At 42.1% G+C, this 26,775-nt stretch overlaps 2 long non-coding RNA genes across 2 annotated transcripts in view; both read right to left on the bottom strand.

The window, feature by feature from the left end:
- LOC135987080 (uncharacterized) overlaps nucleotides 1-864 on the bottom strand; it is a 29,027-nt gene extending 28,163 nt beyond the window's left edge. The window contains exons 1-2 of the long non-coding RNA XR_010605950.1: nucleotides 824-864; nucleotides 265-362 (exon numbers count right to left, since the gene is read on the bottom strand). This is a non-coding gene — a long non-coding RNA (uncharacterized LOC135987080). The remainder of the gene's footprint in view (nucleotides 1-264; nucleotides 363-823) is intronic.
- A 3,720-nt stretch (nucleotides 865-4,584) lies between these two features.
- On the bottom strand, nucleotides 4,585-20,946 carry LOC135987079 (uncharacterized). Its single transcript, XR_010605949.1, has 3 exons — nucleotides 20,807-20,946; nucleotides 5,873-6,026; nucleotides 4,585-5,263 (listed from the first exon to the last, which is right to left on the bottom strand). It is a non-coding gene; the product is annotated as an uncharacterized LOC135987079 (long non-coding RNA).
- Nucleotides 20,947-26,775: the final 5,829 nt, after the last annotated feature.

The raw sequence follows: 26,775 nt of genomic DNA, 5'->3' as shown, positions 1-26,775 counted from the left end.
ATAACACAAAGCTCATCACGCACCATGACAGTTCAGTTCATCCACCGCATCGGTCTGCATCAGTCGTGCTCAAGGACATTAATTGATACATTTCAGGACAGCACACAGAGAGAGAGGCAGGGATCTCTGGAAGTTAGTTGGATCTCTACAAATGCCACACTGTATTAAGTCAAAAGGGACCCAATCTTTAGAGAAAATGATGCTTCCCACTCTTAGGAAGTTTGGCAGGAAACAGCATTGAGTAGAAAAACTGAGTCAAGTTACCTGAACCATTCTGCAATACATCACGTGCCGTGGTGCTGTCTTCAGTACAAAATTGCCCTTCATCTCAGACTGGGAATGGTTAGCAGCTGTTGGTAAAACTGTGCAGGAGCAAATAATTCATACATAAGTTTGTGTTCTTTTAATAACTGAGTTTGTTTGATGAATTTGTCTACTTTGGACAGTGCTTTTATCATTTTTTTCCTTCAGACTCTCTCTGAAACAACCTTATATTTTATACTCTTAAGGAGAGACAAGCTTATAATTTATACTTGTTAAATATATATTACAGTACCTTATAGCTAACATAAGCCCTTTGTTTTCCCTCAGAACATTACAGCAAGCCATATTATGAATCAATAAAATCTGCTGCCTTTTCCCCTTGTTCAACTGTGTACACTTGGGGCCTGGGGCAGTGCCAAAAAAAATCAACACATACCAAAGGAGGTCATAAAGAAAAAAATCTTGACATCTTCTCCTGCCACTCATTTTAGCATAGTTAGTCTGGCTGGACGCATAATTTACTTTTCAGATCATGTGCTAGTTGATTACTATTGCTCACCTCTCAGCAGATTTTTGGGTAAAATTTCCCAGCTCTCTTAGCTGATACTTCTATTGTATGAATATTTGTTGTGCTATGAAATATTTGTTAGAAAAAGGGCATTTTTTTCCCTTTTTAATTTTTCTGAGTGTGAGAATTATGCACTCTGAAGCTCATTCTGCAAGGAAAACAGAAAAAAGGAAAAAAAAAAAGGCAATCAATCAAAACTTTTAACCTTTCGGGGATTTCTTAATGAAAGTTCATAAGAAATCGTATCATTTAGTTTAGGACTAAAGGAAAGTTACTCACACAAAACATATGTTCCATACCTAAACTGCAGCAGCATTTATTAAATGTTGCCAACCATAGTTCTTAGTGCATGTCCTTATTTTTATGAAGAACCACTTCTTCACACCAGGCTGCATTTTTGTAAGCGGACTGTTAACATGAGAAGAATATTCACTTCTGAGTTTCATTTTCAGGACTGTTCGTACTACGACTCCTCAGAAATCAACCAGCTCTGTTCATATTAGAGACAGTAACAAACCTTGTATTTTCAACAGAAGCTATTTGAAGGCTTAGCCAAGCATAAAAAAGCAGTCAAGAAAGCTGGATCTGATCTGAGACTGATTTTTGCATTTCAACACTTCACAAGAAAACACTGAAATTTCAGTGTTTGGCCAAAGTGACTGATTTAACATCGCCTGAAGTCAGAGTCTGACTCTTGAATTCAATAGCATTGGACTCAGACCATATGCTCTAATTCATATTTGCATCTCTAATTAGAAAAAAAAAAACATTGAAAAGTAAGTTTAAATAGTACTGTAGAAAGGCAAGTACTAAAGTACGTCTCTAAATGCTCCTTTGTATCACATCTATGATAAGCAACCATAAGAAGAACTACAGGAAGCATGATAATAACTCTAAATAATATAATTTACAATTTTACAGTTTGGGGCATTTCCTTCTGGAAAACAAAGCACAAACATTTTAAGCGTTATAAATTATGAAATCCAGAAACTTCAAAAAAATCTTCTCCCAGCAATGGCTTAACAGGATATTGTATTTACAATGTCTGGTTTATAGATCCGATTCTGCAACAGAGCTACTACACAGCTGCTCACATCATGAAGAGGTTACAAATGACCTTATTAAGCACAATTCCTCTGTCACCTTGCCAGCACTCGCTGTATTTTCCTGTGGGTCCAGACCAGTCCTGTCACTGTGATACTTCTCCTGTTGACTTTAACAGCATTGGAACTGCTCCATGCTAACAGGAAAAGTACAAGCAGAAATGACCCTTATGTTTGTAATACATTTAATTAATATTTCCTTTAAAAAAACAAACCCCCATGAAAATACAGAAAAGCTTCTTTTGATATGGTTTGAAATGTCAGTAGAATAACTTCATTGCTTCCATTTGTAAATGTGGCTTGGTGGGTTTTTTAGAATGTAGTTGCACAAACAGTCCAGGTAGACGTGAGTGAACCGTTTGTTGTAATATTTTCCTGGGTTTTCATTCCCTCTCACTTTCCTTTTGTTAGTTTTCCCAGTTGTCTCCATTCCACTGAAGTGGAGTGTATAAATGGATGCATCCCTCTGCTTCTTTTGGCTCTTGAAACACACACCAGTATGGACACAGAAAGCCCTGAGCATACAAATAAATGGTTTTCTGACTGAATGATAGCGAGGTGATCACCTTGAAAATTCAAAACGTCGTTTTGAACATGTTGCGTTTTTTCTCTTTGCATTTTGTAATGCTTGTAACACAAGAACGTCTGAGAAGCCACAGCTGTGGTACAGCCCTTTTTCCAGCCAAGCAGCAGGGACCCAGCCAAGGGCTGCCATCACCCCGGCAGAGATGAGGAGCGACATCCCTGCGGCGATGCACGCAGCTCCTTCGTCACCTCTGCAGACCTCCGTGAGACCACCAACCTCTTCCAGGAAAGATCTTCAGGTTTAAAATCTGCAAGAACGATAGCATTGAGAGAGGAAGTAAATGCACTTTTTTTCTCCAGAAGAGCTGAGTGTAAAGCACATCATAGGATTTTAGCAGCTAGAGCAACTGCTGTTGGTCTCCACAAGTGTGCGAAGGGTGCCTTGCTGATCTTTTTCACAAGACGCTATTTAGTTAATACACACCTCAGGAGTCTGTTCATGACACTGTGATTACTATGGAGCTGGCACCACACTACTCATTTCACACATGCTTATCTTGATGCATTTATTGACCGGTCCTCCGACCATGCAACTCCTCCAAGGATATCAGTGTTCTGATAAAAGGCATCTGGTAAGAGGGCAACGGCAGGGACCAACCAGGCCAGGATTCTTCCGTGCTGAGAACACTTGCAGATGCCAAAAGCGTCTTCTTGGTTTTTTTTAATAAACCAGCACTCAAGTGATCACAAGAGATAATTTTCCAATTACACCTAATTCTTACTGCTGGTAGAAATAATTCCTACTGAAGAGAAAGCACAATGTACAAGTGGATATTGAGCAGTAATTTATCTCCCAATCTTGCCTCTTTTCTTTAAATAAATCACGATTTTTCCATTAACTAGTCAATGTAGGCTTTTGAATAACAAGTTGCCACATGCATTTGCCATTCTAAATTTGCTGCACCTCATTAAAAAGGCTGAAGAAGCATAGTCCTTTTTTTCCTCTCCAATTTTCTCTCCAATTGCTGTCAACCTTTACAGTCTCTTGGCAGCTGGCTCCTAGCCACACAAGTACTGATTGCAGTTAAACTAACTGAAACATTGCCTTTGCCTTCAAATGAGGGAACAGAAGACATTGTAGAAAAACCTATTTTGACTTTCGAAAGCTGTGTTTTGAAGAGCTTTGGCTTTGTTTGAAAGAGAAAGAAAATCCTGGTTTATTTCAAAAAGTAATGAATTCTGAATCTGTTTTTCTCCCATAATCAAGCATTTGGCCAAACAAATATCATTAGTCCCACCAGGATCCCCACAGCAGTCCTGTGAATTAAGATGTGTTTGGTATTATCCTTCAAGAGTGAGAACTCATGAAATATTTTTTTTTTCCAGATCTTCCTCAGCTACAGCTTTATTGCTATCAGGTAGCAATGAGAAAAGTTAACCTCATCCAAGGGTGGGTTTTGTGTAAGGTCCTTCTGTAAGATGCCATTGCTGAAGGAAGCTGGGGACAGTCCTGGAGAAGGGAAGCCCACTCTGGGCTGCACAGCAGCTTGAGGCAGTGTGCCCAGACCCCAGCTGCCCATCGTCTCCTCCTTTCCTCCTGCCTCCAAGTGCCCAGGAGAGCTGTTGCTCCCCATCCTTGTTCTCAGCCCGGTGTGCCGCTTCTTGCTGTGTCTCCACAACTGCTGCATTTTGGGCCTGCCACAAAAGTCCAAGCGGGCTTAAAGCCTGATATCAGTAAAACTGTGCCTATATGAAGGGCAGTATGCCACATATCCTGAAAACATTCACGTTTCTCAGCTATCCAAATGTTATCGGTTCTAGAAAAGCATTGCTGTGTCTGTCCTCAGGAGGGCAGATGAAAGGTGTCCCATCAACTTCACCCTGTTGGTCCAGCAGTAGTCAGCCCAGAATAACCGAGACACTGCAGAAAATTACTCACCATCTGATCCTGTGCACCTTGGAGCAAATTTGAGTATTGCCTTTTGCTATGTGGAAGATTTGGAACATTCGACCTTATTAATCATTCTTTAAAATAAATTCCTAGAGCCAGAAGGTCTTACAGTGGATAACAAAGAATTCATATTGAATAAAATTTGGACATTTCCAAGAAGAATGAAAACACGTGTTCAGACAGGAAAAGAAGTGTTCAGACAGGATGAGAAGTAGCATGATATTTTATTACCCACCCTAGTGAATAATTCAGTGCAAACCACTGAGAGAACTCTTGAAATGTATGTGCAACTTTTACCCCACCGCAACTAATTGTCACTTCAGGAGACAGTGAGTGTTTCTTGGTGCAGGATAACATTGTGATAGAAAATAAACTCCCATTTTTCACTACTGATGAATGTAGTATATATTGGGCCATATTCCAATTCCTCATTCTCTCTGAACAGTACTATTACAGTTAATCTTTTTACCCAATTTCTCTGTTTTCCCTGAAGTAACAAGAGTTACCCACCTGATTTTGTATTAGTTGCTTGCAGGACTAGATTAATTGTGGAAGAACAAGTTCTTTGTTTAAACTGCCAATACCCAAAGATGGCCCTGAAGATAAATGAGCTGTCACAATTCCCCTGGGGCAAGATGGGACCTTTCCTTTCTCAGTTCTTTTCTCACTATTTTCGGAAAGGGTGCAACTCAGGCATTTGTTTGCACCACCTTATTGCAGCAGAGCCTTGGCTAAGAGGACTGGCAGGGGAGCGGCTGTGAGGATGTGCGTGCCAGATCCCGATGCACGGAGGCTCAGACGTCTGCAGGTTGGATAACGCCTTGGTCTCTGGGAAGCAGCTCTGCTGTTACCCTGTAACCGCAAAAGGAGAGATCTTGCCTTGCTCTCCTCCGTCGGAGCCAGGTCATACACAAACAGAGATGGGACTTTGACTGTAACATTTCAGAAATCCTTGGAAGTGATTGATCTTCCATTTTCTCATCTAGTGCCACAATAAATTATTCTTGAACATACGGGCCAGTCCTATTGTAAATAATAACTCTTAAAAATCAATCATTTTACTTCAGCAAATTCTTCATATAGACGACTTATTGTAATAATAATTGTGCTATTCTTTTAACATTACTATGGCCACACACCCTGCACAAAACATCGTGGTACTATTTTTATAAGCTCTTTCTTTTTCACAGCCAACGACATTGGCCCTGGTTTGCACTGATAGTTGCACAGGGCAGAGTGAAAGAAAAATCCTGCCAAGAATCTGCCTGTTTTAGCTCCAAATTTATTTTCATGCCTTGTAAAGCTAAGGATCATTTGAAGACTATCTCCAAACTCTCAGGAGAAAGGAAAGTGCCTGGTGGCTTGTAAATATAGCCTAGTAAAATAGATGAGATTTCTTTTTACACTCCGTAAACACATGTACATTGTGCTCAGTTTGCAAACATGCAGCTGCATACTCACTTTTATTTTTTTAAGCACTGATGCTGGTTTCGACTGGAATGAGGCTAGGCAGATTTTCTATGTGGGCTGAAGTTTCTCCCAGAATCTGCTTTAAACCACACGATACAATTCCAGTATGTCTAACAGAACGGTACAGGCCATGTTGGCTGCAACACTGTGAGAATAGGAAAAAATGAATTCAAGATCATCCTGATGATAACAAGGGTAAAGCTTTGTAACAATAACCATAAGAGCCACTGGATAAAGTGTAACTGGCTGTAACCTCAGGCCCATGTCATGTTACTACAGCCAGAAAATAAAAGATCATTTTGTTCCCAGTACTTCTGTGTGTCATAACATTATTAAAGACAGATTGCCTTATTCAAAAAGCACAGGATCCCTAAAAACTAAGCATAAGGCAAGTCTTTTACCAGTGTGGTACTTACCACTTGCATTAGAGCTGTTTCTGCCTTCCAGTGGAAAGCTCTGGGGCAGAGATGCCCTTGCCAGGCAGTCACAAAACAATTGTTTCAGAGACTAAATACATTTATTAAAAAAATATTTTGCCCTACAGAAGCCTTTTCACTCTTAAGACCCACATGCTGCCAACGAACCTAGGGCTAACACAAAAGCCACCTCTGTGTTTCAGGCTCACTTTTTGGACGAAGTACTGTACATGTCCTCTGCCCAGTTTGGTCAACTGAAGAACAGACAAGCCTGATGCCTTGCATATCTCAACACTAAAGAAGACTTCTTCTCTGGACAAACTGTGCCTTTTTTATTAGATTTTCACCATTCTGCCCTTCTACTGCCACAGCAGCTCCTGGTTCAAAAGCAGCAACCTCACCAGGAACAAACTGTCCTGAATAACACCTGGAGAGATTTATTTCCTCTCCATGTCGACACAGGGTAATAACACATTAATTGCATCAGAAAACTCAGCATCTTTAAAAAAACCTCACCAGCCACATACACAATGGCCTTCCAAAGCTTCTTTATGTTACTCCGCTTAGGAACTTTATAAGTTTCCACACTCTGCAGCCATTTGTCATTTTGCTATAGGCAGAACACACTGATACCCGCAGTGAAGACAACTTCATGTAATCTGAACGGGACAGTTACCCTGGGTTTGTGAGTGCCAGCATCCTTATGTCATTCATGCCCTGTTATCAGCTTTGCTTGGCACTTGAGAAACTTTCCAGGGCAGATTCAGAGTTGACTCTTATTCATCTGCTCCTGTTAACCTTTTTCCTCTCTCTGAACTGCCAAAATGGAGATCTGGAAAGAGAATTGTTATTTTCATGCACTTGAAAACGAAGCACACACAGGAAACAATTTCTGGGGAAACAGTAATAGGCAAAAACTATCTGAAAGAATGCACTGGACCCCCTCCTGTTTTAAGTTTTTCCAGATGTTGGCCAGGTGTCCTTATCCATACATCACTGAGTCGATTAAAGCTCAGTTCTGCATACTAGATATCAAATCACTTGCAGAAATCCTCTATATCGTGCAGCGCTTCAACATCCACCTGGAAATTCCTCACAGGAGTGGGTCTGAGTGCTACTCGCTTCAAGTCCACATCAAGTTCTCATCCTTTTAGCTTTCATTACTTTGTCCTTTCTTTAAGAACATCTTCATGAAAACTGCGAAGAATTTTCCGAACATGCATTTTTATTTGTCTCTCTCTCCCTTCCTCCAGAAGTTGCTCCTTTTGTGTTCAGAGAAGATTCATATTGGAAGGAATGGGAGGAAAAATTTGCTGCCAACATGTTCAGAAGAGTAATTGGCCTCTCTAGTATTGGAAATAGCATGAGGATAAAGCAGAGCAGAGCAATGCTGTACAGAAGTCAAAGCTTTCTTGCTCATCTGCCATTTTGCAACCATTGCCACCACCTACAATGGAAGCACTGAAGCTCCAGAAAGGAAACTGGGGCATTTTCAGGGAGTGTTTCAACATCTCACAGTGGGCTCTGCTTTTAAAGTTTGTTTCCTTACTTCTGATCTTAAACTCTCTATAATAGCATAGCATTGTAAATAGGCATCACACTAACTTCACCCAAGTTCAGCCATCACCACCAGGTCGTTGTTTATCTTTCTCCCTTGCCTTGAACTTGGCTGCTTGCTAGAGTCACTATTTCAGCTGGTTGAGTCTGAGTGTTGCTGAAATCTCCTTCATGTCTGTTTTGATTTCATATCTGTTACACACCACAGAGTACTACCCAAATATCATCTGTTTACAAAAACTGTTGCCGCACTTATTGTATCTCTAGGTTTCAACTAGCCAACGCATCATTTGCTGTTCAGTAACTTCTGCGAGTGTCCTCCTGCAGAATGCACACAGCTTGAACAAAACTGAGGGACGAAAGAACAAAAATCTTTCCATGGCTGCAATTTTAACTTTTGCCAAAGCTGTGAAAAGGTGCTATTCTTCCTGAGGAGAAAGTAGAGGAAAATACAGATTCAGACAGCCTAGGAAGGATCTGCCTTGAATAAGTTCAGGTTAATGGGGGAAAAATGGAAAACAATTTCTGATGAACATCTAGAGACAAAAGCAGAGAAAAACTGACTTAAAGAACATTTTTTAAAAGACTTGATCTTAAACACAGAAGTGTCATGGAAAACTTGGAACTTTCCATGTTTTTCACAGGTACGCTGCGTACCTGTGAAACCCATTCGTTCTGTTTTGGCCGTCATTGTGACAAGCCTCTCAGACATTTCAGATGGGTTTTTGCACCTGTCCAATAGCTTCCAGGTCATTACAGCGTGAGATTTGGGTGCTCTACTATGTGTTCTTAGAATGATATGATGATTACTTTTGAGTCATTTGCAAGACAAAAAAGGGTGCAAAAATCTCCGTTCACTGAAGTCAAAATCCAGAAAGGTACCAATTTCTCCACGCACAAAGAGCCACCATGTACTTCCACTCCAGATGACTCAGTTTAGAGGAAAGGCAGCATGTGAGAAAGGACAAATGTCAAAGGCCCCAAAAGGGAGTTCACATATTTCTTTTGGGACAAGCTGTCTCAGCTCTGTCTCACAGCATGCCAAACAAGCAGAATCCATATTTCATTAACGGTCTCAATGTAGACAAAACAAAAGATGACCAGCGACAACCAGAGCCCTACTGTATAAGGTATACCTTACACATTGAAAGAGATAAGAGACCATGCCCCAGAGAGCTCACAGTCACAAAAGATGTACAGCCACAGAAGTCTCCTTGTAGCATGAAACATCAGATGCTTTTCCAATGTAAAGAAGCAATTTTTCTCAAAAAATATCCTGTCTGTAACAAAGTTTTCTATGAAGATGTCGTGTTAAAAAAAAAAAAAAAAAGTAATCCGGACCTTATGGAAGAAAATTCCGTAAGTGTTCAGCAGAAAAAAAAATCCAGTTACAGCAGTGTTCTGGTATCTGTAAATCATCTCTGGCATGTTTTCCTCCTAGTTCTTTATGTTGTCGATTCAGCAGTAATGCCCCTATTCTGTCATTTTGTGAGATATGTTATTCCTTTCACAGCTTTGAACAATACGTTCTCATATGAAATGCCCTTGTAGCTGTACTGAATAGGCCATGAAACATCTAAGTAGTCTCTTTTCAGATCAAGTGTTTGTACGATTGATTTGACAATCATGATAGACATATGGATACATAGATACACAGAGCAACGTCATTTAATTTATATTTTTCATTATAATCTCATTTTATTCTTGTATGCTGTGAGAATCTAGGGGTATGTTTCAAAGTACTTCTCAGTAAAGAAGCAGTAATTCAAAATGCCACCCTGCCCTGTAAGAGGACACTGCAAGTCACAGGCATTTTATTGTCTGGATTAGAATTTGAAGTGAATGTGTTGTAGACTGCACAGGCATTGGCTAAGTCTTCAGGTCTATCAGGTAACACGGCTTGTTTTAAAAAAAGTATTTGGCACTGATCTGGACCTTATAACAATATCCATCAAGTATTTTATGTAAGAATTCCATATGAATTTGGCTTCAAATAATGGAAAATTTTCTAAAAAGTCCAAAGCATCTGAAAATGGGTTAAATGTACAACATGGCCTCAGCAGTGGCCTATATTTCTATAGAATTTTACATTCTGGAATAGTCCAAAATAATTTTAGAAATTATGGGAAATCATTGATTCTTTGGCCCAAGGACCTTTTTGCCAATGTTATTAGGCATTTAGTCCAGCCACATGTCTAAAGAAACCCCACATGAAATCTGGCGATCTGCAAGGTGACATACATAGGAAAACTCCTCAAGATAATCCAAGAATATCATGTCCTGTTGAATACTTGGGAAAAATACAACATTCAGTACAATTGCCCATATGGAAATTTGGGTAACACAACAGACGTCATAATCCTGGCAACAGAAATTATCTTTTAAGTGAAATTATATCAATCTAAATGGGTAGATTCTGGGGGTGTTGGCACTCGCTTTGCTGAGTGTGCAGGCTGGAAGACTGATTGAGCCTGTAGAGATCACTCTCCAAAATTTCATAGCCCTGGTAGACTAGTTCATTAAGGTCAGCTAAAAAGTGGTACCCAAAGAAGTTGCCAATCAGTACAAACACTTCAGGTCATGTTACAGCCAGCTGCAAAAGCTGAGTGTAGAGATCCTGTGTGGGATCATTAACCGAAGACTTCACAAAATTTTCATTAAACTAGAAAAAAACTAAAGATTTACTTTGAGCTACTGAAAATGTGTCTTGGAGAAGTTGTTGTTTTGAGTGTAGTTTTGTGACTACCAGACCATTAAAATGTCTTTGAACAACAGCAGCACTGCATCAACCAGTATAATGATGGAAAAGCAGTCAGTAATTGCATTCGTCATGAGACAGCTCACTCTGTAAATCAATCAAAGTGCAGCCTGAACCTGATTAAATTTTAAAATGTAGAACATCAATTTGAAATTTTGCATGAAAGCAGATGCAATCACCCTTATATCACTTCAGAATCTGATGGAAAGCCTGTTTTCCTGTGCTCTCAAACAGGAATACTTAAAAAGAGAAAAAAAAAAAACAACCTTCATTTGACATCCAAAACATGCTCAGATGGGGGATTTGGTTTTCCAATTTAAGAATTTTCTGAGGGGGTGCTCCCAAGGCTAGTGCTGGCCATCCTGAATCAACGTGTCAGCCTCAGGGTCTGTCAGGCTCCATCTACAAAACATATTGGGAACTGCCTCCCTTCAACATCAACTAGACACAGTGCCATGGGGGCCAGACCTCCTTCCCCCCATAACCCATTTTTCTGCCTCTTTCTGACTCTATTCACTGGAGACCATATATATATATATAAAAATACATATTAAAAATATATATATATGTAACCATCTGATGAATGATAGCTTTTATCCCACTATCAGATCCAGAGGTTATTGGTATCCTTCCTGCAACTAATAACTAAAAACTTGTTTTCTAAAAATGAAGAGGGCCTCATGTGGCAGAGTCCCAGTCTGGAACATCAGCAGGGACTGGAGCACAAGGGCCACCTTTTGCTGCTATGAAAGGTTCTGGCCCATGCATCAGCACTATATATTATTTTGTTGCTTTTCCTTTGCTTGTGAAACTCCATTCACTCTACAGCCATGCAAGCTGCAACAAAGCTCTGTTCATATAATAAACCAGCTACATCCCATTATGACAGTAATCCAAAAATCTAAGAACTCAAAACTTCATCAGCCCTTGCCAGGTTTTCCCTCGCCCTTCCTGGGTTAGTACTACAGCCAGTTAAAACCACATTGAAATTACCTTTTAAACATGCCTTTAGGCACAGAGCTAAAGCAAAGGTTTGGCAAAGCTCATCCCGTTCTTAATGCTCTAATGCCATATTATTACTACTCACTGAAAAGCTTAATGCATTTAAATTCAACCGTCATGCCAAAATACACTGGCGTTATTTAAGAGTTTGCCATATAATTTGAACTGATTGCATATTTATTGTTGAAGCAGTCTCAAACCGTAAAGCCTTCTGGTTTCCTCAGAAGCACTTATCCCTCTCAGACTTTGATAGTCTCTTCCTACGCAATTGTTATTCACAGCAGGCTTCAGGGAATTCTTTATTTAATAGAGAATATTTACATTTCTTCTACCTTCCATCACTCAGGTTTTAAATCTGGGGTTCAGAGATTTTTCTGCTAGAAAAGTAACAACAATCTGCTGCAGTGAAAGATCTCAGGTTCTTCTGTTTCAACACACTTCACCCCCGGCATGCCCTGGGGAGAAAAGGTGCCTGTACAACTGCATTTTGCAATTTGTCTATACACACACTGCTAAAAGACAATCCCCTTTCTTTGTGAAAGCTGTTCCAAATGGTGTGAGCTGCAACAAATATGTTCTAGGGTACCTCTTTAATTCCTGGTGCCATTTTTAATTTGAAAGATAAACACTGAGAAACCGGATGACAATCAAAGGCCAGACATTCTTTAAAAAACAAAACAAAACACAACACAACCCACACATCTGAAATAGAAAGGTGCACATTCACACAAGATGAGAAGTTTCAGTACCTGTGCAAATATTTTTTTTTACCATTTCACCTAAACTCCTCCTTGCCCTCATTTTGATACACATTTTACACTTCCGAGGCAAATTCACAGTTGCTAGCAAAGTGCAATCACAGAAAGATACACTTCTTGCAGCAATTATAATAGATTAAATACTAATAAATACCAGCTATACTCTCAATTACACTTGGGTAGTGTCCAGCGACAGCAGGTTCCTGCAAACCACTCAGTAGCATCTTCCCAGTTGACCCAGTCTCTCACAGAAGTGGTCCCCTCTTCTCCCCTCGTATTTCCCTTTACTTTCTGAGATCCCTACTTACGCTCCAAAACATCCAAGAACTGCTGACCACTGGATGCCTTCTCCCCATCTACTTTCAGAAAATCCTTCCTTTCACCAAATTATGCTACTAGCTCATCTGCTTGAAACACCCCAAAGTAACCTAACTTGAAATAACATCGAAACACGGCAGTGCCTTATATCATGGATACGAAAATAACCCTACTATAGCAAAGACAGACACGTTCAATAATATATCTTTGCTCGCTCAGAAAGGCCTCCACTTGGCAGTGTGTTGAAGGAGAGAGTCATGGTCTGCAGTCAGCGAGAACAAGAGCAGGTCTCAAGTGCCCACTGTCAGTTCACGCAGAGGTAAATCGCAGAAGGGAAAAGCCCGCTTTGTTACACTAAAGCTCTCCAGCTGGCCTCTGCGAAGGAAGACCAAGAGAAGCATTTGACCCTCTGTGTATTTAACAGGATCCGTGCCAGGAAAAAAAAAAAAAAGAGTGAGCCCACACACAGCCTGTGAATTTATCAAGTATCTTGCAGAAGTTAGAAACAGTGAGGCTTTCTTGGGTGACAACCCTGTCTATGGTGCAAATTATCTCTTCCACAACAAAATATGACAAAGAATTTGCATTTATTTTTCTTTTTCCTTCCAGGCGTGTAGTTCTGTTTGTGCCCTGCAAATGGCTGGCTCATAAGCAGACAGAAAGTCACCAAATCAGGCTTTGCAAAACAAATTTATTTTTCTTTAAAACTATCAGTCAAGCAGACTACACAAAGTATGCAACGCTCTTCATGATATACTTTGTGCAAAAGTGAGACTATGAAAAAGTTAAAAACCTAGGTCTTTAATTTCTCTGGATATTCCACCAATGGTGAAGTAAAATACATCTGCAGGCTAGATAGGAGGTACTTTCAGACTGGAAGAGGATAGCACTGCTGAGGATATGGAAGGCACGAAAAGAAACAGTCAGAAACCAAAACATACTGAATCATGCTGGTCAATTAAAGAGTATAGCACTGCCACCCAAATGGACGGGAGCGCGAATCCACAAAACTCTCAGCTTCCACCACATCCAAACAGGAGTATTTCACAATGAAAGCTTCTGTAGAGATCTGCAGTGAATCTGGAGCCACCCACGTATCGGGTATTTTGTTTGTTTTAAACTGACATACTCCTTTCCTGGACTGATAAATGAATGGGAGACGTAAGTGAAAGGGAATAAATAAATCTCACATGTAGAAATAAATACATTTTCCCTCTTCACATCATCAAGAAGAAAGCCCTTGCCAAACTCTGTGAAAAACAGGACGGTGACTGTATGTCATTTTATCATCTCCAAAGCTGATGGGAGATGATGCTAATTGGAAAAATAAATCAACTTTGTCACAAAGCCTCTTTCAGCTTGATTTCTTGGCACTATATTAGCCAATACAAATGAACTTATGGTATCAATGTTCGAAAGTCAGAGGCCAAGAGCTACAAAAACAGCCAAGAGACAGTATTTCTTAAACATCTGGAAGTAAGGAAATACACCTTTTCCTGAGTGGCTTTTAGCAGATAGAATTGTTACTTGTGTCCCTCTTCCCACCCAGATGTCCCATCTCTGCTGAATACCTCTAGCATAATATAGCTTTCTAATCTCCTTCTTCATGTCCATGAAGGGCTGACATCTTCCTGCTCTCAACAAGGCAAGAGGTAGCCACCTACCCCTTAAAAGAGACAGAGACCAGATGCGGTTGAAACCAAATGCTGGCGTGCAGTCCTTGGGGAAAGAGATGGGGCAGGCAGCTGGGAATCTCAGCACCTCCCATACCTGGAAGGGGGTTTTTACTGACTCCTCATGGAGGCAACTTTGAGCCCAGTGAAAAGACATCATCCAAACAGCAACAGCACGCTTTGGGTGAGTCCTTACATATGGGAATAGAGCCAGTTTCCCTGGATCTTACAGCAGGAGCTGCTGCTCCCTGAGCCGGCTAACGCAGCCTTGGTGAACTTTCTACTGTGAGCTCAACAATTTCTGTATTTCCCTTAACGGAGAGGGAAAATTACATTGGACAAGCGTGTTAGTACATTTGATTTTAAATGGTTTGTCTGGGCAAGGACTGAAGAAAAGATTATGGATTTGGCGCATTTTCATGATATTGCGATGATGACCTTATCATCATGCTGTTTACTAGGCCATTTTCTGTACTTAATGTGATTAATAAATTCCTCCCTCGGTGACCACCAATTCACATCCTATTTTTTAAGTTTCTTTTCCTTTGACAGATTTTCATGAAAAGTAAGTCATACCAACCTTTCTCTGAGATTATTTTTATTCTTATTTCTTTACCTTCAGAAAATTCTACACAGTGTTTCGTGTTTCAGTGAATCATAAGAAAAGGAAGGATGGGATGTGACATCTGGAAATTATTATGAAAACTTATTGTGCTGCATAAATATGCTTCTTTTTTTTCCCCTGCTAATTCTAACACAAAGCAGTGATATTGAAACAGATGCCAGACTAAACAGTGAAGAAAACAATGCAAACATGAACTTTGCCACCAGCAACCTAAGTACTCAGCTTGATCATAAAGGAAAGCACAAGCTGGAGCATATGAATATTCTGAAGTGGGTGAAATGGTCTGCTAGGGAAAGCAAAGTAAAGTTTAGGTAGGGTTTTTTTGTTAACATAAGCAAAATTTGATATCACTGAAAACTAGCTGCACTTTAGCTGCTGAAGTGTGAAATCACAGCAGAAAGATTTAGTTTCTAAAAAAACTCTAGGAAAACATGCATCTCTAGCACAGAGGAAGTCAGAAGGAAATCAGCTACAAAGAATGTCTGCTCTATTTCCTCTGAGACAAAGGTATTTCTATCTCCAGAAAAGGGGAAACAATGGCAGCTTGCCTGGGGCCCCAGCTCCCTCAGCCAGCAATTTTTTGGGTTTTGTAATTTTCCTTTTTGCTGTTGTTGTTGGGTTTTGAGTGATCTGGCACCACTATCAGTCTCCTTTTAAAATTTTTTTTTTTTGTTCAAATAATCACTGATTCTACATTTAGCTGGTAATATGACATTGGATTGTTTGACCTTATTGAAAAATTTCCTGTGTTCTGCGAATTCAAGTAATGTTTTGTTTATATTTATCTGACTAATTTATTCTTGATTCAAGCAAAACCAAGTTACCAAGAATATCAGCACTCTTCTAAACGTTGACCATGTACTGGCCTGAGGCACAGACTGGAATTCACAATATTTGCTACAAACAGGTGCTCATCCCAAAAATTTTACAATCATTGCATGTAGGTGGGAATGTACTGAGGGGATGAGGAGAGAAAAGCTACTCTAAAATTCTACCCAGGGTACAAGCATTTTAGCAGATAAGCAGTTAAAAGCACCGGGCTTTTAAACACTCCTTCCACTTGACATCTGATTTTTGTTCACACTAAGTAAATTAACGGACCTTCATCTTATTGACCTTCTTAGTGGTACAGAGGTGTAGGTACATCTGGCATGCAGAAGGCTGGATCTGCACTTCTGATTTTCCCTTCAGCGTCTTTCTCCTCAGCTCCCTTTTCCATCTCCAGACCCCTGTCACTGCCATGCATCCCCCTCATCCTTGTATTCCCAGGGGACTTGCTGCTGTCCCAGCATAAATAAAGATTTACCAATTTACCAAAATTAGTTTACCAGTATTTATTAACTGGGGCTGTGCTTCCAGGTGTGGCACACCTCATTTGTAACACTGGCATACTTGCATCATGATACCCATATTCCTAGCAGCAAACCAGGGCTAATGGGGAAAGACCAAGCAACAAGGCTCCTGTCCCGTTCAGTATCTGGTCCCCAACATCAGGATGCAGCTGCTGTGCAACCAAAAACCACAAGAACTCCTCCTACCCATCTTTGTGTGACAGCTACACAGCAGCCCTCTATCATCTCTTTTCTCTGTGCCCCATGAGAGGGCACACATGCACAAGGTCTCTAGACTTTGTCCATGTTTTTCCCTTAATCAGAAGCTGGACCTGGAATTCTACCCATTATATTTAGTTTTATGCACAGACTGAGGACTTACTAATGACCGGTAGGCGTAAAGTACTCTAAGCAGACATAAAAGTATCTGTAGATCCTATGAATTCGGTTGTTTGGTGTAGGATATCTGGATATTTAAAGTATTGGTATCACATCTATGTTTCAAATATCAGGTGACTACTGACTTTATAAATCATAATAATTATGCCTCAGCTGTTTATCACCTGAAATCCCTAGGATGTGATGTTGTTCAATTTGTTCTTCTGTGTTTCACTGAAATGCCAGAATGAGGGAATTCTCTGAAATGGTAAAAAAGTAGTAGACTACGAAAGCCTAAGAAGACTATGAAAGTACAACTTTTCACTCTTGCTCCACAGCATTTTTCCAGTGTAGAAGAGAGTATCTAATCTTTGGGAAGAGATGACGCTGGTAAATAGGGATGAAACAGCTCAGGAAATTGCTTGGCTAGGAGATGGCTATACGTCGAAGTCACACAGGCTGTCCCAAACTGCCTTCGCCAGCCATGGCCAAGTGTGGCCTCAAGTCATCAGTCCCACGTGCCTTGAGTTCCTACTGCCTGGTGGGGCACAGTTCAAGGTCAAGCTACTCCCCATGTGGGGCTTGATTTTTCCTGCCTGAGAAAACACAGTTGATTTGCCTGCGGCCAAGCTGAAACACGAGCCAACAACAGGAAGCGAGGACGGTGGGAGAGCTTGGACCCAAGCCACGAGCCAACATGTAATTAGGCACAAATAGCGCCACGTCAGAAAGCGCTGCTGAAACCAACAAGTCAGCTCTGGCTGAAACCACAAGCCAGTTCCGTGTTATCAGGCAGTTATCTAGGCAGGTATTTTAACTGGAAGCACATTATCATCCGACTTTTAATGCTGCACAAGGGAGGGGGTTGATTCCTTTTCCTTACAAATCTTTGGCTATGACTGAAGGAGACCCAGAAATGAGCAGGTTCTCAGACACTTCACCCTGAATGTACTGACCCAAACCAGAAGGAACGGCTTGGAGATAAGTTGTTTAATCTAGTTGGTCAAATATCCCCGAGTGCTGTATTACTTTCATTTATCTGATCACAGAGAAGAGTTTGAGTGGGAATTTTCAACAATTAAGTGCTCCAAAAATATGTTTTGAAATTGCTACTCAGCCTCGTTAGAACAGATTTCCAGTCAAGTCCCACAACTAGTCAACTGCCAAAACTTTTGCATACGTGCTTTTCTGTTCCTGGTGGCTTGTGGATACCTCTTCTGCTATTGGCATCCAGGTGCTTGAATGGCCCACTATCCAGTTAATGCCTTGGAACTAGAAAGTATCTGGAGCTTCTGCCTTAAAGGGATGAATGAACTTTCCAAGAAGAGCAAGCTGAGTATGCAACCCGGAACAAGAAGGGTGAATAGGCTTGGACAGACGTCTCAGACTGAGCCCAGGAAGTGCCATAGCTGAATGGGAAACAGACCGATAAAGAAAACAGAGTGACATACACCGAGCAATGTGTGAAAGAAGAGGAACATCCACGGATAAGTAAGGGGGGCAAAACCCAGAATGCACAACATAGAGAAAGAAATTAAATTTGGACCAGAGGGGGCCAATGCAGTCCTGGAATATCGTTTCCAAGGACAAGGTGGTTGAGCGGGAGCTGAGGAAAGCAAGCAAACTGAATCTTTAAAGCCTATACAGCAAACTATGTTCTGGTACTCCAGTGAACTGAAACACAAACATTGTCCCTGAATGCTGCTGGCACTTGAAACAAGCTTCGGACACAGCCCCACAAACCTAAACAGAGCAGATCACCTATATCAGACAGCAACGGAGAACTCATCTCCACTTCAAGCCCACAATTTGCTAGTTCTGTGCAATCCTAAAAAAACCCCCTTGCTGAGCGTATTGAACATCTGCTTTGAGCTATTTCAGGCACAAGTAGCAGGACTGAAGTGTAGTCCAAAGCCTGCGGTCCCTTAGGAACAGCTCTTTGTCTTCAAGCCTCTCGATCAGACACCTGCAGGGCTCTCCAACACGGGCAGTCCAAGCCCAAGCAGAAAGCATTTCTCCTACATCTTGGCTTTTAAACACGTAAGCTTTGTAATTCAAGCCTGGAAAACTACTGCTAGCCTGGTCATAGCCAATACTACTATGGAGTACAGCATACAGTAAACAAATTCCAGCTCCTTAAGGATATCTGGGTAAGAACAGTAGCACCGTGCATACCTGTCCTCTAGGGTCTGTATATTTGCTGCTTAGCAGAGGCAATTTTGAAAGTATGTTGATAAATTGGAGAGGCTGTAAATGTGATTTGCATGCTAGGGAAAACACAATACAGCAAGAAGACCTGGTGAGTTCAACCTATGCAAGTCATCAAACAAAAAAGTGAAAGACAAACTGATTGTCACATAAAAACACTCAGAAAAGACAACGCCAGGGATTCAAGGGCTCTTCAGTTTAAGCACAGGATGACTGAGACCTGTATACAGCTGCTGGAGCCAGATAGAAACCAAATTAGATTGCAGAAGGACATTTTGTGATGGTGATTAACTGCTGTGGCAAAACTTCAAAGGAAGTGGTGAGTTCCTGATCTTTTACTATTTGTCATATCAAGGGTAGATGCTTTTCTGGGGAAGATGACTTCAGTAAGCAAATCAGAAGCTCAGTGCAGGTCTGAGTGAAACTCTGCAGCCTGTGCTATACAAAAGATCAGGCCAGACGATTTAATGGTCCCTTTAGGCCTCAAAAACCTCTCCGTAGATCTGTGAATCCCTTCCCACAGCTGCAGCTGCTCTGTGTATGAACAGAAGAGAAATTCCAGCGCCTGCTACAGACAGCATCGGTGTTTGCACAGTGGCTGTTTCACAGAATCACAGAATCACAGAATGTTAGGGATTGGAAGGGACATCAAAAGATCATCTAGTCCAATCCCCCTGCCGGAGCAGGAACACCTAGGTGAGGTTACACAGGAAGGCGTCCAGGCGGATTTTGAATGTCTCCAGAGAAGGAGACTCCACAACCTCCCTGGGCAGCCTGTTCCAGGCTCTGTCACCCTCACTGAGAAGAAGTTTCTTCTCATATTTAAGTGGAACCTCCTATATTCCGGTTTGCATCCATTGCCCCTTGTCTTATCATTGGTTGTCACCGAGAAGAGCCTGGCTCCATCCTCCTGACACTCACCCTTTACATATTTATAAACATTGATGAGGTCACCCCTCAGTCTCCTCTTCTCCAAGCTAAAGAGCCCCAGCTCCCTCAGCCTTTCCTCATAAGGGAGATGCTCCACTCCCTTCATCATCTTTGTTGCCCTGCGCTGGACTCTCTCCAGCAGTTCCCTGTCCTTCTGGAACTGAGGGGCCCTGAACTGGACACAATATTCCAGATGAGGTCTCACCAGGGCAGAGTAGAGGGGAAGGAGAACCTCTTTCGACCTACTAACCACCCCCCTTCTAATCCACCCCAGGTACCATTGGCCTTACTGGCCACAAGGGCCCAGTGCTGGCTCATGGTCATCCTGCTGTCCACCAGGACCCCCAGGTACCTTGCACCCTGCACCCAGAGCAGCTATTAACCTGCTCTCTGCCTGCAGCCCCCCTTCCCCACAGAGATCCGTAGACGAGTGCCTTGCACAGGGCTCTGCTCATAAACCAGGCTCCGGGAGCCGTGAGGGTCAACAGCCAACAGGTCTCTCCCCCTGGAGACCTGCCCGCCATTAATGGACACCATCGAGAGAGCTCACCGGATGCAAGACGTCATAAATACACATGGAAATCCTCCAAACTAACCTCAAAAGTAGTGCAAAGACAGTAGCCGAATACACAGACGCGAGACCCAGGGGGAAAACTGGCAAGAGGTGCATCTGAGCTCTGATCGCGAGCCCCTATCTCTCCTTTCTGATTTGTAAAATCAGACCCTTTATACCTAAAAATCACACACACAAAAAAACAACCACCAAAACCAAACCCAAAAACAAACCAAACAAAATAACGACACCCCCCTCAAAAAAACCACCACCACCACCACCAACAACAACAACACCAAAACAAAACAAAACAAAAAACAAAAAAACAAAAAAAACCCCACCAAAAACCACCAAACCAAACACAAAACAAAACCAACCAACAACAACGGCAACACCACCACAACAAAAACCACCGAACCGAAAGAACTGGAGGGACCGTCCTTTCCGGAATTCTTCCCCAACACGGCTCCCGGCGGGAGCTCGGCCCCAGCCGACCAACCCGCGCGGCCCCGCCCGCCCCAGGCCGCTTTCCAGCCGCGGGGCTGCTGCGCCGGGCCGGGCGGCGGCGGCGGCGCCGGGGCCGGGCCGAGCGGCAGCCGCGGGGCCGCCAGGGGGCAGCGCCGCGCCGCGCGGGCCGGGCCGAGGCCGGGGAGCGGGGGAGGCGCTGGCGGCGCGGTGCCCCCGCAGCTCCGCCTGGCCGGGCCGGGCCGCGCTGCTGGAGGGCGCCGGAGCCCGCGGCCGGCGGGGCGGGAGCGCGGCTCAGCGCCTTCCTCCGGGAGCAACGAGCCAGGCAGCGGCTGCGGGCGCGGGGCGGGCACCTGTTTCTTCCCGGGCTCGAGGCCTTAATTCAGAAACAAATGAAAAAAAACAGCGATGGGGAGGAGGGCAGTGAAGTTGTTTGCTCTGGTGGCGTGTAAAAGTCGAACCACGAATTCAACCGAAGAGCCAAAACCTACGTGTTGGGTTGGTTTTTTTTTTCCCTGAAAGAGAAAGTAGAGGCAGCGGAGGGCACAGCGAGTAGCAGAAGTCAACGAGTTGTCTCCAGTTAAATCACACTTGTGGCATTTTGAAATGATGCAAGATAGGAATGTCTTAGGTTCATCAAGCATCTGCTGTGCTTTATATTTGCACATCTCTCTCTCTATATATATACATGCAAGGAAAGGTTCCTGCAAGGAAAGCAACCCTGACACACACCGAGATTTATGTTCGCGGAGAATACCCATGGGGAAACAAAAGTTGTAAATGTCTAATTCTTCGGCTTAGTAACTAGTATGTTTTAGGAATTTGCTGTCCTTGTAAACTCGGAGAATCTGAAGCTTTCATAAAACAACTGTTTGGTGAGCCAGACCTGCTGTCTGTGTCACACTAGATTTATGTGCTTAGCGTCATTTCTGGTTCCATAAATGCCAGTTCCAAAGTGCTTGCAAAACTTTAACATGACAGTGGTTTTACTCTTTTCACTCTGAACTCAGAAATTGTGCTATTTTAGTATAACATTAAATTCAGCCTTTATTTTTAGCACAGTCTGATAACCAGGCAGACATACTGTGGAAGTTAGCAGCAGAAACATCCATCACCTCCCAAAGCATTCAGTTGATTTCTAGAATTTGTATTTGATACATGGCAACACTTCAGGACACAAGCAACAGGACATAGTAGTGATGGAGACATCCTAATTGCTCAGAAGATTAACTTTGGCCTCTCTCTGTATTCCCCGTACCGTGACTTTTGTATTTATTAAAAACAAACTGTTGGGAAATTAGTTTTAAACTTGAAACAATTGTGCAGGCAATACCTATTATGGCAAAACCTAGTCATTAGACTTCTCACTGTTCCCCAGCTGGGCAAAGCCACCTCTCTTTGCCCTTGCCATTTTTCCTGTGCAGTCAAATCCACACCTTCTTCCCTAAATCCTGCTTGGCTGTTATTCTTCCATTGGTAAAATGCGGTAGGAGAATTGGCTCAATTCTTTTTTCTTAGGGTCTCTTATTTTCTTAAAATACATTTTTTCTTCATCAAAGAATCAAGAAAAGGGTTTGCTGCTTCATTTTCTTTTGTAATATCACGGAATATTTGTGTTTTCTCTGCCAAGGTTGTAATCAACAGAATAATTCCTTTTAATGAATAATTTCTAATAGATGACAAGTTGCATTCCCTGTGCTTGAAAGGGAAATGACAATAAATAATTACTTCTAGAAGATAAAGTTAATTCAACAGGAGTTATACTTCAAAACAATGTGTAATTTTTTTTTTAGATTTGTTGGTTAGCTATTCCTTCTGGCTGCAGCTTATGTGGAATAAAGGACTACAGACAATAATTTCTATATGATCATCTGCTTTAGTTTTTATGGTATCAGTTGCAGATCCAACATCACAAATGAACAAAACATCAAAAAACCCCCGTCTATTTTAAGCAGTCTGAAGGGTCTATCTATTGCTGCTGCCTACTCACTGTCTCTTTGAAACTGAAACAGTTAAAAATGTCTGAAATAGATTGACTGGGCCAAATTGTTCACTGGTGCAATTCCATAGAGTATATCAGCACCATTTCGTCAGCACTATAAAAGCTACATTCAGTCATTAGCCAGTTGATAAATTATTCAGGAGATTTTCTTCCATGTGGCCCATTAGGGACAAAGAAAATCCTTTTTCAATCAGTCATTGTCTTGTCTTTATTTTTGGTACTAATTTAAGAAAACACACCGCATTAGAAAGTGATTAATAGCACAGGCAGGCAGTTGCGGATGGAGCATCGCTCCTCTCTGCGCGTGTGGAGGTGCAGCCAGAACCCGTCCCACACCCCACACCAAACACAAGCAGCTCGGGGGGGGGCTGCACGCCAGCCAAACCCGTCAGCCCAGCGTGTGCCCTCATCGACCAGCTCTGCCTCCCAGCAAAGTTTTGCCCCACCTAAGCTGTGGAGTAGCCCCACGGTGCCCAGCTGCCGTGACTGTTTGCTCAGCTCTGGTGTCCTGTGGGTGGCTGCCAAAGTGCTAATTAATGCCATTCCTGATGGGGAGCTCTGATGAGCACAGATGTCTGTGGCTGCAAATCCGCACATGCCAAAAGCAATAACTTTCAGTTCCTACTGACAGAGGCCAGGGCTGAAGATGTGCAATGAAAACAAAAATGAAGCTTGCGTCATTGTGCATCCATCCGCTCAGCTGCCCCCAGCTTGTCATTATACTTTTTATCAGTGCTCATGACGAGCTTTTTCTGTTACAGAGTTTGTGAAATGATGGGGCACTGGACACTGAGCATGGCCCACCTGGTTTTGCTGACGGTAAGGAGTGTGTCATTTGCACAGAATAGCTACTCTGGGCACCATGGGCAGCTCCTGTTAAAAGCAGTCAGACATGCGGCTTTGAGTTCGGGTGCCGGAGTCCCACACTGCCGATTCTCCTGCTTCCCAAACCAGAAATACCCATATTCTCTCAGTTACCCATATTCTCCCACCAGTTTGTGGCTGCAATGTCCAACTGAAGAAGTACCTAAGGCTTGATTCCTTGTTGAAGCCGTGTAACACATCCAAATGCTTCGGGGATTTCCCACCAGGACAGTTATGCCTGTTTCCTTGACAGGCATGTTCTGAGAATAGTCAGTGAATGTAATGCACCTCTGAGGGAGAAGGAGAGGCTGTTCTCCCCAGTCCTGCCACTCCAGCCATCAGCTCCTGAATAACCACAGCAATCAACTAAACTGTGAGAGATCTCAACTAAAATCCCTCTTCCACCAGCTCTTTCAGAACAGGACATCAAACTTTGATCTCCCATTAAAGACATAAATGCCTCACCCTCTTCTCTGCGTCAGTCAGCAGTGAACCACCATTAAACTCTTTGCTGAATACTTTTTGGGTTGTAGACATTTTTCAGGTAGAAATCAGAGGATGGGCAGGGATTGGGGTCTCCCAGCTGAATGTCCTGGACATGCAACTGTGGACCCATAGCCCTTCAGTGTAAATAGTTAACTGTACTGAGGCTCTTCCATCAGACACTATTGTGTATATCTGAGACAGGTAAGCAGTCAAGAGGGACAGAATTACTCATCATAACAATGCTGAATAATGGAATGAAAGTGATTAAAGGTATTTTTAAATTAAACTTCAAGAAAAAAAAACATGGAGACCCACACTTAACTGTAATCACAAAGCTTTATCTGGATCATTTAAAAGCAGGTCTGCCATGTAGATTAATGTTGAATTGGTAAAATAGAATTACACGATTTATCTTTTCCTTAGATCTGTTGTTTCATGGTGTCTCTAAAAAGGAATGGAAAGTTTTCCATCTGCCTAGCGGGAATGCTGGGACATTCATCCACAGAAGCTGGAAAAAATCAAAACTCTTCCTGAGTTCAGAAGTGCAGCAACTTGTAGGTCGAACATTCACATCCACCTGACATTTTAGGGGAACTCTGATAAAATGTTCGGGATAATTAAAGAAGTTTCTAGAAGGCACAGAGGGAAGTATGAACTGTACTAAAATAATCTTCATAACATTTAGTTAGTTTTATCCATACTTGAATTGTGTAATTCTTTTTATATAATCTCACCACAAGATGCATACCTGTCCCATTCTCTTTTATAGGGAAAGAATAAGTAAACCCAACAGTCAGGAGATGTCTGTCATGGCAGTTTGGGCTCAATGCATCAGGGCCCAAAAGATAATGCCTAGCTCTGCAGCAAAATACTTGCTGCTCTGTCATGTGAGTGAAACTAATTCACATTAGGAGATAGAGTTACACACTCATAAAGCCAATACCCATACCAAAGCTTTGATGCGTTATATAAAAACTCAGTATCAGTTTTCACTCCCCTTCGGTTCTGCCTCGCTTAAAAAATTCCCCACTCAGATCTGTTATTTCCAATCCAATCCAATCCAACACAAATTCTTTGCAATATGAGTGAGCACAGAGCACAGTCCTCTCCAAAACCAGATGAGATTTAAATTAGCTTCATCTATTTGCTTATTTAAAGTGGCATGACAGCAGGGATAGCTGAGCTCCACCTTGATGGTATAATAAACTTGAACTTAGTGATATATGCAAGGATTGATTTATGCTGTTGACAGATTCTAGGCTTCAACAATGAATGTGTTAGAGGGGATGTAAATGTAAATGCCCACATGGTTTCCTGAAGACATGAGTGCTCCTCTGGTCTTATACTAATCACTTCCACATTTAACTCTTATTTTTCTCTGTGTTTCTCCCTGGTTTTCATAGGAAGGTTCTGACCATCCAAACTGAATGCCTTTATTCACCAGATCAAAGGTTTTTGGAATAATAAGCACCAGTTCTAAAAAACAAACAAGCAAACCACAAACAACCAAAACACTAACAAAAAAAACCCCAAACAAAACAAATAACAACAAAAAACTACAAACCAAACAAAAAACCACAAACAAACCAACCAACCCCAAATAATGTCACTTTCAGAAATATCCCTTGAAGGTACTTTCTAATGCATGTTAGGCTAGAACCCTGACTAAATGCAAACTGACATAGGCTAAAAATCAGTATAAGAAATGTCAACCTGCATTTCCTATATTGATATAGATAAATTTGCACTCTTTTTTCACCGTCTCCAAAAAACTGCAATCAGAAACACACATCTGTGACGACAACCTAAATTTTGACCAAAAGGTAGCATTGGCTTTCCCCCCTGTGTCACCAGCCCTTGTCTCTCTCCCTTTCTTGAGAACCCCAGAACAACCTTTAGTGACGGCTCTCAGACTGACTTCCAGAGCGTGGGTGTTTTGCTGCCGGCTTGCAGTGAGGCAAAAAAAGTCCCAGAGATGTTGTTACCTTTCCCCAGAATTCTTGTCTTGCTTAAAAAACCCCATAAATTTTAAGTTATAGATAACCCATTAAAAGAAGTAGGAAGAGGGGAAATCCTGATGCCTTAGCATGATAATTGCCCATTGAAATATGACTCAGTGCTTATCAAGATAACACAGGTACAGCCACGCCGACAGCGCTCAGCTCCTCCAGCTGCCAAGAAGAGCCTCGCAGCCCCACTTCACGGGCTGCTCCGTGCTGTGGCACACAGCTCCTTTCCAAAGCCTGTCCCGTGCAAGCGGGCATTAGTGTGGTTGGCCCCATGAGGGGGCAAGGTCATAGAATAGAACAATAGAATAATTTTGGTTGGAAGAGACTCTCAAGATCATCGAGTCCAATTGTTAACCTAACACTGGCACTAAAACATGTCCCTAAGAACCTCACCTACATGTCTTTTAAACACCTCCAGGGATGGTGACTCAACCACTTCCCTGGGCAGCCTATTCCAACACCTGACAACCCTTTCCGTGAAGAAATTTTTCCAAAGATCCAATCTAAACCTCCCCTGGCACAACTTGAGCCCATTTCCTCTCATCCTATCACTTGCAACTC

The sequence above is a fragment of the Caloenas nicobarica genome, chromosome 3 (genome assembly GCF_036013445.1).
Source record: "Caloenas nicobarica isolate bCalNic1 chromosome 3, bCalNic1.hap1, whole genome shotgun sequence".
Classification (NCBI taxonomy): domain Eukaryota; kingdom Metazoa; phylum Chordata; class Aves; order Columbiformes; family Columbidae; genus Caloenas; species Caloenas nicobarica.
Note: the sequence above shows the minus strand (reverse complement) of the source record. Positions and strands in the feature narration are given on the sequence as shown.